At 35.7% G+C, this 10903-nt stretch overlaps 1 pseudogene; it reads right to left on the bottom strand.

Moving 5' to 3' along the window:
* Positions 1-270: 270 nt before the first annotated feature.
* Positions 271-10750, bottom strand: LOC135848477 (nose resistant to fluoxetine protein 6-like; annotated as a pseudogene).
* Positions 10751-10903: the final 153 nt, after the last annotated feature.

The raw sequence follows: 10903 nt of genomic DNA, 5'->3' as shown, positions 1-10903 counted from the left end.
ACCAAAACAACAGTTCAATTCAAAACGGAACTACTCCCCGCGCCCCTTTCATTGTAGGTACCCAACAATAATCCATCATAATTTTCCAAATCTTGGAACAGGGCCATTTCGCCCATCTTACCGTGGAATACCCTTTGAATAATAATTTTTTGGATCCACTATTAAGCTTTATGGAGAACATTGCTCCTGTCGCTACTGGCCAAGGCAACCATTTTTTAATATGGTATAAAATAACCACAAAACGCACTGTGAAAAATTTTTTATTCTAAATAAAATGAAAAACAGCTTTTTATTTTTCATTTTTGTAACAATTACTTACATACAAAAAGTCAAAGTAGGCAATACATATAAAAATTAGCTTAGGTTTATGACATCACTAATTTTCTTTTTTTGTGTCATTAGCTTCAGCATTGGAGCCTATTCCTTTAAAAGATTTATCCGTTTCTTGTTTCACAAACAATCTACAAAAAATAAACAGGTAACTTTATCAAAAATCTATTCTTTGATTCAAAAACTAATTATAATTTGTTTGTATATCGCACCTCGGGAGTAATAAGGTCACATCTCAAAAAAGTGAAATTTTACAGGAGAGTGATTTTCTTTTTTTTTAAAAACTTGATTCATTATTTTTATCAACTTATAATTGTGAGGAATGAATAGCACCTCATTTTAAAGATCTGGTATCCTACCTTCATTTAGCATAAGAACACTTTGAAAAATAAAATCTTAAAGAGGAAATATTTCAATGTTTGGAAAACATTTTGAGTTATAACCTTTCATTAAAGTTGATGTGGAGGAGAAAGGAAGCGTCCAAAAAAATTTCATGTTAACAAAGTTGTAGAGAATTAAATTTCCAATCGACATAATGTCGTTAGTTTTTATCTAGAGTGCATAGTTTTTGAGTTTTTCTCAAAAAACTGAAATTTCATGATATGTGCGAATTCATTTTTCTGAAAAGTGATCAATTTAAAAAAAATTTTCCATTTGGTACAAACCAATAAAAAATGCACTCCTAGTGACTATCTCTAACTGACAAACATTCAAAACAATCAAAACTATTTGTTAACACTTTGTATGTTCGAATTTGCTCAAAAAAGGTGGAGTTTTTTGAGATGTACCCTTATAACTCCAAACAACTTGCAATGTTGTTGAGATTTTGAGTTAGGCCATTTGCGTTTTTTATAAGATCTAGATAATGTACCCAACTCAAAGTGTAATTTTTGGTTGAGGGGGGGGGGGTGTCATACAAACCCCAAAAATGCAAAAACATCAAAATCAATTTTTTTTGAGATGTGACCTTATTACTCCAGAGGTGCGATATTATCACATTGCAAAAAAGTGATGATCATTGAAAATGATTTCAAAACCATGCCTTGACAGCTTGTAAGTTGGGCTAACATGTCTACACATCTCATCTGGTTTTCGTAGGAAGGTACAGAGGTGAGGAGGGAGACATTTAACGTAGGTACTTCTATTCTAAAAGACTTATTATGTAGGTACATGATAGAAATAATACTCACTTTAATAATTGTCTTTGCATCAATTTTGACAAATTTGAGATGGGAGCTTCCACAAATAAATGTAAAATTAAGCCAAATATGAAACTCCACAATATATCGCCAACAGCACACCACACCTAAAAAGCACACACACATACACAAAGAAAATTGTGTAATAATAAGTGTTGAATAGCCTGGTCAATTGGTTATAAATTAATACCATGTAAGTACATTTTGTGCTAGAATACCATCATTAACTACGAGTAGACTCTCTTTATGTTCACCCAATTTACATCAGATCAGATGCCTAGGTATTTGCCGATAATTACTCACCAAATTCATCTTGGAAGATGTCATTGCCTGTTTTTGTGAAGAGGCATGAAACAATTGAATCACAATATTTACTAGAAAAGTTGAGTATATTAATCGTCCAAATGGAACCCATGCCTTCCATTCGAAAAATTTATTTAATATTCCTGCAAATCAAGATAAACATTGAATGCTTAGTTGAAATACATATAAATCAATTGTTCGAGAAAAACAAATAAAAAGTCACCTATTTATTAGGTACTTACCTAAACCTGATGTAAAATACAAAGTTATAAGGACAGCGTATATCAATGTAAATAATGAACGATTTATAGCAGCATATAAAGCGTGTTCAAATACATCATATTGTCTGTTAAAATTGTAGAATACACGTCCATAGTATTGACTTCCTCCACCGATCAATACGGATAAAAATAAAACGAAGTATATTTGTTTCTGGAATAAAAAACAAACAAGCAACATTAATTTGTGAACCGTTTAATTTAGGTAGGTATTCCCAAGACAATTCATCATTTTTACCGAGCTACTGAATTGGAATTTGCTATCTTTTAGTAATGTAGTCACAAGGCCAGCAATAAATCCCATCAAGTAAGATCCTGCTCTTGAATATGTGGCAACATAAAAATCGGTAAATTCAGGTTCATTCCGAGGTTCTTCTAGAAAGCTGTAAAAGTTGAAATTCAGTTTTGGAGGGCACGCATCTTTTTATTTAAAAAACCAACAACAACGAAAAAAGGATAGGGGATCCAATGATTCAATTTGGATTTATCATCATAACAAATATAAATTACCTCATGTACATCCTCAGAATTCCATGGTACTGGTTTATGTAAGCAACTATAAATGTTATGGCACTGAATAACACTAATGCAAAGAATATCGCATAGATTCCGATCTTCCTATTTTTTGTAAAAATATATAGGTAGTAAAATTCCTCCAATGATGGTCAACTGAATATCCACTGTAATGTACCAACTTACCCACAAGCACTGTAAATCATATAACATTAAGACATGGAACCGTGAAAGATTTTCTTTGTTACATAAACTTACCTACAAATACATCATAATGTACCTATTTATATTTTTTTGCATAAATTGGTAAAATAGCTAGGTATTCAAGAAGATGAAACAAATCACCAGAGATTTTAAACCACAATCATGTGGAATCACTGCCAAGGATGGTACAGTTGTGTGGGACTTGAATAAGATTTTAGAAAACTGGAGACTATATCGCACCTCGGGAGTAATAAGGTCACATCTCAAAAAAAATCGATTTTGATGTTTTTGCATTTTTGGGGTTTGCATGACCCCCTGCAACCAAAAATAACACTTTGAGTCGGGTATGCTGCTTAGATCATGTAAAAAATGCAAAGGGCCTATCTCAAAATTTCTACAACATTGCAAGTTGTTTGGAGTTATAAGGTCACATCTCAAAAAACTCCACCTTTTTTGAGCAAATTTCTTACATACAAAGTGTTGACAAATAGTTTTGATTGTTTTGAATGTTTGTCAGTTAGAAATAGTAACAAGGAGTGCATTTTTTATTGGTTTGTACCAAATGGAAATTTTTTTTTAAATTGATCACTTTACAGAAAAATGAATTTGCACATATCATGAAATTTTAGTTTTTTGAGAAAAACTCAAAAACTAAGCACTCTAGAAAAAAACTAACGACATTATGTCGATTGGAAATTTAATTCTCTACAACTTTGTTAACATGAAATTTTTTTTGGACGCTTATTTCCGCCTCCAGATCACTTTTTATGAAAGGTTATAACTCAAAATGTTTTCCAAACATTGAAATATTTCCTCTTTAAGAGTTTATTTTTCAAAATATTCTTATGCTAAATGAAGGTAGGATACCCAATCTTCAAAATGACATGCTATTCATTCCTCACAGTTGATTATAAGTTGATGAAAATAATGAATCAAGTTTTTAAAAAAAAGAAAATCACTCCCCTGTAAAATTTCACTTTTTTGAGATGTGACCTTATTACTCCTGAGGTGCGATATATTGCAGAAAGCTATATTGGAGTGAACCACAGATCCCAAATAGGTTTAGGTACCTAACAATAATGTACCAGGAATTGAAGTGGACAGCGTAGAAGAGCTGGAAATCTTACTTGACAAAGTAAGAGATGCCATCAAGGTGTTGAGAAAATGCAAAGTTCCTGGATGTAATGGTATTGAGGCTGAGACACTACAGTCCATGGGTAAGAAAGCAGAGAAGGTGACCTGGAAGATATGCAACAACATATGGCCAAAAGAGAATGGCTAGAGGATTGGTGCAAATTGGTGTTAATTCTTCTACACAGGAAAGGTGATATGAAAAATTGCGCTAACTATCACATAATAGCCCTGATTCCACATGCCAGTAAAGTGATGCTCCAAATAATCAACAACAAGATCAAGGCACACTTGCATAGGCAGATTCCACCTGAACAGGCAAAGAACAGATTTTGAACATCAGACAAATAATCAAAAAATTCCATGAATTCAACGTCTCGGTGGTACTATGCTTCATTGACTATGTGAATTGGACAAAGCTCTAATTATGAGATAATTATGTACTACATGAGATGGGAGTTCTAGAGTACCTAATTGAGCTGATCAAATCACTGTATGACAACAATGAGATGATGGTAAGGGTAGGTGGAGAAGAGTCGAACCTGTTTCAGCTATGTAGAATGGGGAGTAAGGCAGGGCTGCATACTCCAGCCTCTGCTGTTCAACATCTATGGTGTGTACATCATGCGAAAAGCCTTGGAGAATTGGGAAGGCGGCATCAAGATAGGAGGAAGAAGAATCTCCCATCTCCTTTAAGCTGATGATACCACCTTGATAGCGCAGCTGAAGAGGAACTGGCAGAACTGATCAGGTGGGTCAGGATGTTCAGCGAGGACATGGAACCAAGGTCATAGTTGTTGACAGAGCTGGATACTTACCAGAATCCAAAGCCCTGAATGAATTTGAAAAAGTGAACGTATTTATTTATTTGGGTTCACTTGTGGATGCTGATGGAGGATCAGCTAAGGAAATTAGAAGAAGAATTGCTCTTGGAAAAGCAGCAATGTCTTGGTTGAGAAAAGTCACCACCAACCAGAAAATCTCTATAAAAACAATTAAGAGACTAATTATGGCGCTAGTTTTTCCAGTTTTCTTATATGGAGCGGAGACCTGGACATTGAAGCAAGATGATCAAAGAAGAATTGATGCCTTTGAAATGTGGATATGGCCCAGGATGTTGAAGATACCATACACTGTGCACCGAACAAATGCATCAATTGTGAAACAACTGCAAGAACCAACCAGGCTGAATAAAATATGTGAAACCAGGATAATGAGTTATTTTGGACACATAGCCAGAAGAGGACCCGAAAACATCGAAAAGGGAATTCTCTTTGGCAAGGTCCCCAGAACACGAGGGAGAGGAAGATCTCCAACAAGGTGGACTGATACAGTCCGGAAAATAGTTGGCTCAGTTACGACTGCCGCCACATTAGGTCAAGACAGAGAGGAGTGATGGTCGTTATTGGGGGCACACATGTTGCTTGCGACTATGACGTTTATGATGATGACTTTATATTTCAATGATCATATACAAAGAAATTTCTCAATTGTTTTCTAGACCCATTTTTTGAAAAAAAATTTTGCTCGCGCTTCACTGGAACAGTAATTGCAACTTCATTATCATAAAATCATCATATATCACAAAAGATTTTTACAAAATTGTTTTTAATTTTGATTTTTCGTGCCTAAAAATCTAAAAGTGTCTGAGTGCTCTACAGAATGCTACAGAATTTACCAAGAATGTAAAAAATTAGGGGTTTGGAGTTCTCATGACAGACCAACAATGGACTGCAGACTGCTGTAATGCAATTTTATAGCAAACTGTAAAAAAATGCTTAGGTACATTTTCTGCGATTGCTGGAAGTTTCCGTAATTTGCTGGAGAGCGCTTGTACACCCCTAGGCCCTAATCCTAATACAACCTTACACATGGTAATGATAATCAAGAGGAAAGTTGTTTCTTTAATGCTTCAATTACCTGTTGATCGGTATTGATAATGTTGCTAATGAACAGTAAATTGGTCCACCAACCTTGCTGGCAATGGGTGGCTTCCTTCATTATTCTATAATCCCACATAGGGCCATCACTCATGTATGGCATTATGTAGATGACGTATGATGCCAAAATTAAGAATACTGGAACCATTCTGCAAGTAGTTAACCAAAAAACGTCAAATCACATTTTTATTTGCATTCTTAAAATTATATCTACCCATAACTATTACTGTCAACATCCTAGCAACTAACCATAATGTAAAATCAAATAAATCGTAAAATACAAAGATCATTGGAGTCTACCTTATCCACCGAAACAGGATACTGAAAAACAGGTAAAATCCTCCACCTTTCATCATTGGCAAAAGCCCATAATGAAACGTTAAGAAACCACTAACTGTGAAAAACACATCCACAACACCTGTGTATGCCAATTCAAAACTGGAAGAGTTAAAATGCTGCAAAAATTTCAATTTATAAATTTTAAAATAAGCCTCATCGTAGGAACCTGTTCAATGTTGAAATAAAAAATCAATTACTTGTTCGATTTCTTCCGCATTGGATAGAGGAAAACCGATGTAGTAGATGTAACGATGTCCGTAAATTACAAATAAAATGTTGAAAATTTTGATAAAATGCAATATAGCGTAGTCGGTTTTTGGATTAACTTGTTTCAGTTTCCTGAAATTTCTGGCGATAGAAATTGCTCTGAATATATCTCCCAATTCGCCACTTGGGTTACCTGTAATGAAACAAGATATTGGATACATAAGTACACAGGTACCTATTATGAAAAATTGCATACTACAATCAGGTATAGGTATTTCATTTTTACTCACTTTCTTCTGTTTTATCACTGGAAGCATAAATATCGTAACAAGTGGAAAAAATTACAAGCCAAAAAAGTATCATGAAAAACCATCTGAAATTTTAAAAAAATGATAATAGGTACCTAGCCTTTTAGTGTAAGTAGGTACCTTGTTGTTGCATATGCAGAGTGAAGTGGCACTTGAACTTGAGTGATGTAAACTTTGGTCTAGTTGAATTACCATTTCATAAAACTCATCCCAATGCTTAATTGCACATTAACTTACCTGACAGTATAATATCCTTGCGAATAATTAAATTCTTCTTGTATTTTACAGAATGTAGGGTTCACATCAACTGATACATTGAGTCCATGATTTGTAAATAGTGGATATAGAGTGCTATTGAGGGAAATCTTTAAATCGGTTGATTTGCAAGATGATGGTATACAAATGGCAAAATTCAGTTTTGTTCTATCAATTCGGGCAGGATTTTTCTGATACTGCAAAAAATTGCATAATATTTTGTTCAGACGTAGAAATAATAAGTATAAGCTCAAAAATTTGAGAAAAAATATCCACTATATTTGTAATCATAGATTGTTCAACTAAGTAAGTAGTTCATCGATTTTTTTTTATTAACAATCACAAAGAAAAATATGATTGCAAACCATTGAAAAAAACATTGGTCAAAAATGATACCTACAATTGTGAGAGCTTCCCAAGTAGAAAGTTTTCCATCTGGCACCTCGACGAGTTCACCGAGTGATATATCGGGGTAACTGTAAGCAACTTCAGCCCAGCAGTATTGACCTTTGATACCGTACGAAGAAATTCTCAAACATTCGTCATAGTCCCCAAAATGAGCAACCCTACCAGAGAAAAGACCAACTGATGGCCATTCTGATGATTCCAACACTAGAAAAAAAACATATTGGTATAATTGAGGAGTTCATAATCGAAACTCATGCTGTTGACCGTATTATGAAGCAGAAAATAGTACCACCAACGCACACACACACAAAAAAAAGGTGAAAACTTATGCCAAATTTTAAAAAGCAGAATCATCCCTAGAGACCACATAGATCAGTGAAAATGCTCAATCAGCAACCGAACCAACCATCAAGGATGTCTGGGAACTGCTCCAAAAAATGGTCATGAGGATCTACCATTTGGAAAGCTTCACACAAAACAAACCAAAAATTGAGGAAAATGACTAAAGCAAGGAAGAACTTGAAATTTTTCTAAATCAGCAATCTCGGAGAATGCAGAACATAAACAAATCAATTTTTCAATCCAATTTCACATTAGAATGTTGGAATTTCGCGTGAATGTCTTCATAGGATGAAGATGAATTAATTTTCAGGTGAAACCAGACACCTCAAAAACTTTATAAAAATTTAAATTCTTTCAAAATATATACCCACCCAGTAAGTAAGAACCCCACAATTAGTTTGGTCCCAGCCCTCTCAGGGGGCGAGTGGGGGGGCTTCCATTATTTTCATATTGTCTCGAGCTACTCAACTTCAGCAGCCCATTCCTCCAAAACTATGATACTTTGATCAAAACTGATTTCACAGTTCGAAAAGGCATTGCATTTAGAACATTTTAAGCGTTTTGAAATTTTCAAAACTTGAAAGTTGAACTTTCAAATTGAAAGTTCAAATTTCAAAATAGCGCTGTGAGTGGGAGCTACCATTTAAAATTTTTAAAAAATTTCCATAGTTGTACCTTTTGATGATTTTTTGAAATATTCAAGTTTTGAGATGGGATCTCTCAATGGAGGGGAAGCACCTCACCCCCAATTTCGGGTGAAACTTTCGAAAGAAAATCTGGGGCATGTGATATATCGAATTCTATGTTTTTGGTGACGCTAGATACGAATATGACGTCAGATTTTTGATTGGGTCTGTCCACGGCCCCCAGCTCCTCCCCAAAAGGGGTGGCCACCCCAAAAAAATGGTTACATTCGTGTTACACATGAAATAGTACGTTTTCGATATCGTTGAACACGAATATTGCCTTAGTTTTTCGAATCGACTTCACTCATGGCCCCCCAGAACCTCCCCTAATAGAAAAAAAGTCCAAAAAATTGTTGGGGACCGCGGATGGGTCCAATCAAAAATCTGACGTCATATTCGTGTTCAACGTCACCAAAAACATACTATTCCATGTGTCACACGAACAAAACACTTTTATGAACTTTTACCCCCTTTGGGGAGGTGCTGGGGGCTGTGGATGGGGTCCTATCAAAAATCTGACGTCATATTCGTGTGCAGCGTCACCAAAAACATAGAATTCCATATATCACATGCCCCAGATTTTCTTCCGAAAGTATCGCCCAAAATTGGGGGTGGGGGTGCTTCCCCTCAATTGAGAGATCCCATCTCGAAACTTGAATATTTCAAAAAAGCGTCAAAAGATACATCTATGGAAATTTTTACGAATTTTGAACGGTGATAGCTCTCACTTACAGCGCCATTTTAAAATTTGAATTTCAACACCCCCCCCCCCCAACCGCCTCCTGAGAGGGCTGGGATCAAACTGATTGCTGGTATCTTACTTATTGGGTGGCTAGACATTGTGAAACAAATTCGAGTGAAATCGAAGCACATGACTCTAGAACTTTGGTCAAATTGAGATGAAATGACCCTGCAGCTAGCAGATGTTGAAAACTTGAAATTTCAGCAAAATTAGAGCCTTCAGCGACCTTTTGTAAATTACTGGAGCCTTCAACAGATTTTCAGAGTTGGAAATCTAAAATTTACTTTGCACTCCAAATTCATGAACACGTTATTAAGACGACTTCGAGTGTTTTCAAGTCGTTTTGAAACTTCCAGTTACTTTTTGGACCTTCATGGCTGATAAGGCAGCCGTAATTTTAGAGGCAATTTCACCGATATGGGACAGCATCAGCATCAGACCGCGAGGATGTGAGATAAATCTGTATTAAAAGATAGATGTTAGGTTTACGAAAAAACTTACTTCTGACGGCCCAAACTGATTGATTTCTCAGATGTAACTTATACAAGTCGAAGTCTCTTCTGCACTCGGCATTGGCGTTAGAATCCATCCGAAATGCCGTTTCAGCCTCGTAAAACAACTGCGAAATCCATTTTCGTTGGGGAAAATCCGATTTTGCAATCGCGCAAAACAACGAAAAAATGATAAAGAAATACGACGTAAACGGCGTTGCTCGACGATCCATGGTTCAACATCAACGTGAATATTATGCCTTTGAAAATTAAATAGGTAATCGATCCTCCTCTTAGAGCATCGGGAGAGAAATGCGAGAAAATAAGAGATACCTAACCGTAGGTGGATTTTCTTCTTCGTACCATACTCGTTATACCTATTTGCTCCATGCTCGATAATATTGGCTAGGCCAAAGTTTACGTAACAGAAGATCTTCGTCAAGGCGAGGGAGTTGAAGCAGGTGACTTCACATCCTTCACGTCGCTCCTGGTACTTAATTGGTATTGCAAGATATTTTTCCAGCTGTTTTTCCATACGTACTTATTTCGAGGAAGCAAAATGAATTCTGCATTAGGTATTCATGTTTATAAATTCTCCCTTCCCCCCTTAAATAGCATGACTTCAAATCGTCTCTGATTCGGATAAGTACACCTTTTGGGATATTTATTTGTGGTCATTTCGCATCGGAGATTCGGATCCGGTTTTACCCTCTGCAGCCTGCATTTGTTACATTCGGCTATGCGGTAAATTTTCATGTAGGTAGTAGGAACCTATGTTGTCTGGTCAAGGTTAATAAATGCATTTGAAGAGTGATATTCCAAAACTCGCTTTGTCCATTTTCACAACTTTTCAGGAAAGAGGAAAAACAGTTTCTCTTTAAACTGGTAAATTGGCTTTTTAGGCGAGTTTAGCACTTTATTTGGGTGGATTTATGATGTAGGAGTGTAGATATACACTTCATCCACTAAATACTGCTGGAAAAAATGTCAATAAAAATGGACAAAGCGCGTTTTGGAACATTATTTTTTCAAAATTTTTTAGTGAATTGGCTATTTAGGTGAGTTTAACACCTCATTTTGGTAGGTTGATGATGTAGGAATGTGAGTTAATACTTCCTCTACCAGGTACTGCTGAAAACCCAACTTTGATAAAAATGGACAAAGCGAGTTTTGGAATATCACTCTTCATTTGCGTAGTCTCAAAGCGGTAAATAAATGCAACGAGCA

Source organism: Planococcus citri, chromosome 5, assembly GCF_950023065.1.
Source record: "Planococcus citri chromosome 5, ihPlaCitr1.1, whole genome shotgun sequence".
NCBI lineage: Eukaryota > Metazoa > Arthropoda > Insecta > Hemiptera > Pseudococcidae > Planococcus > Planococcus citri.
The sequence above is the reverse complement of the archived record's forward strand: the minus strand, read 5'-3'. Positions and strand labels throughout refer to the sequence as shown.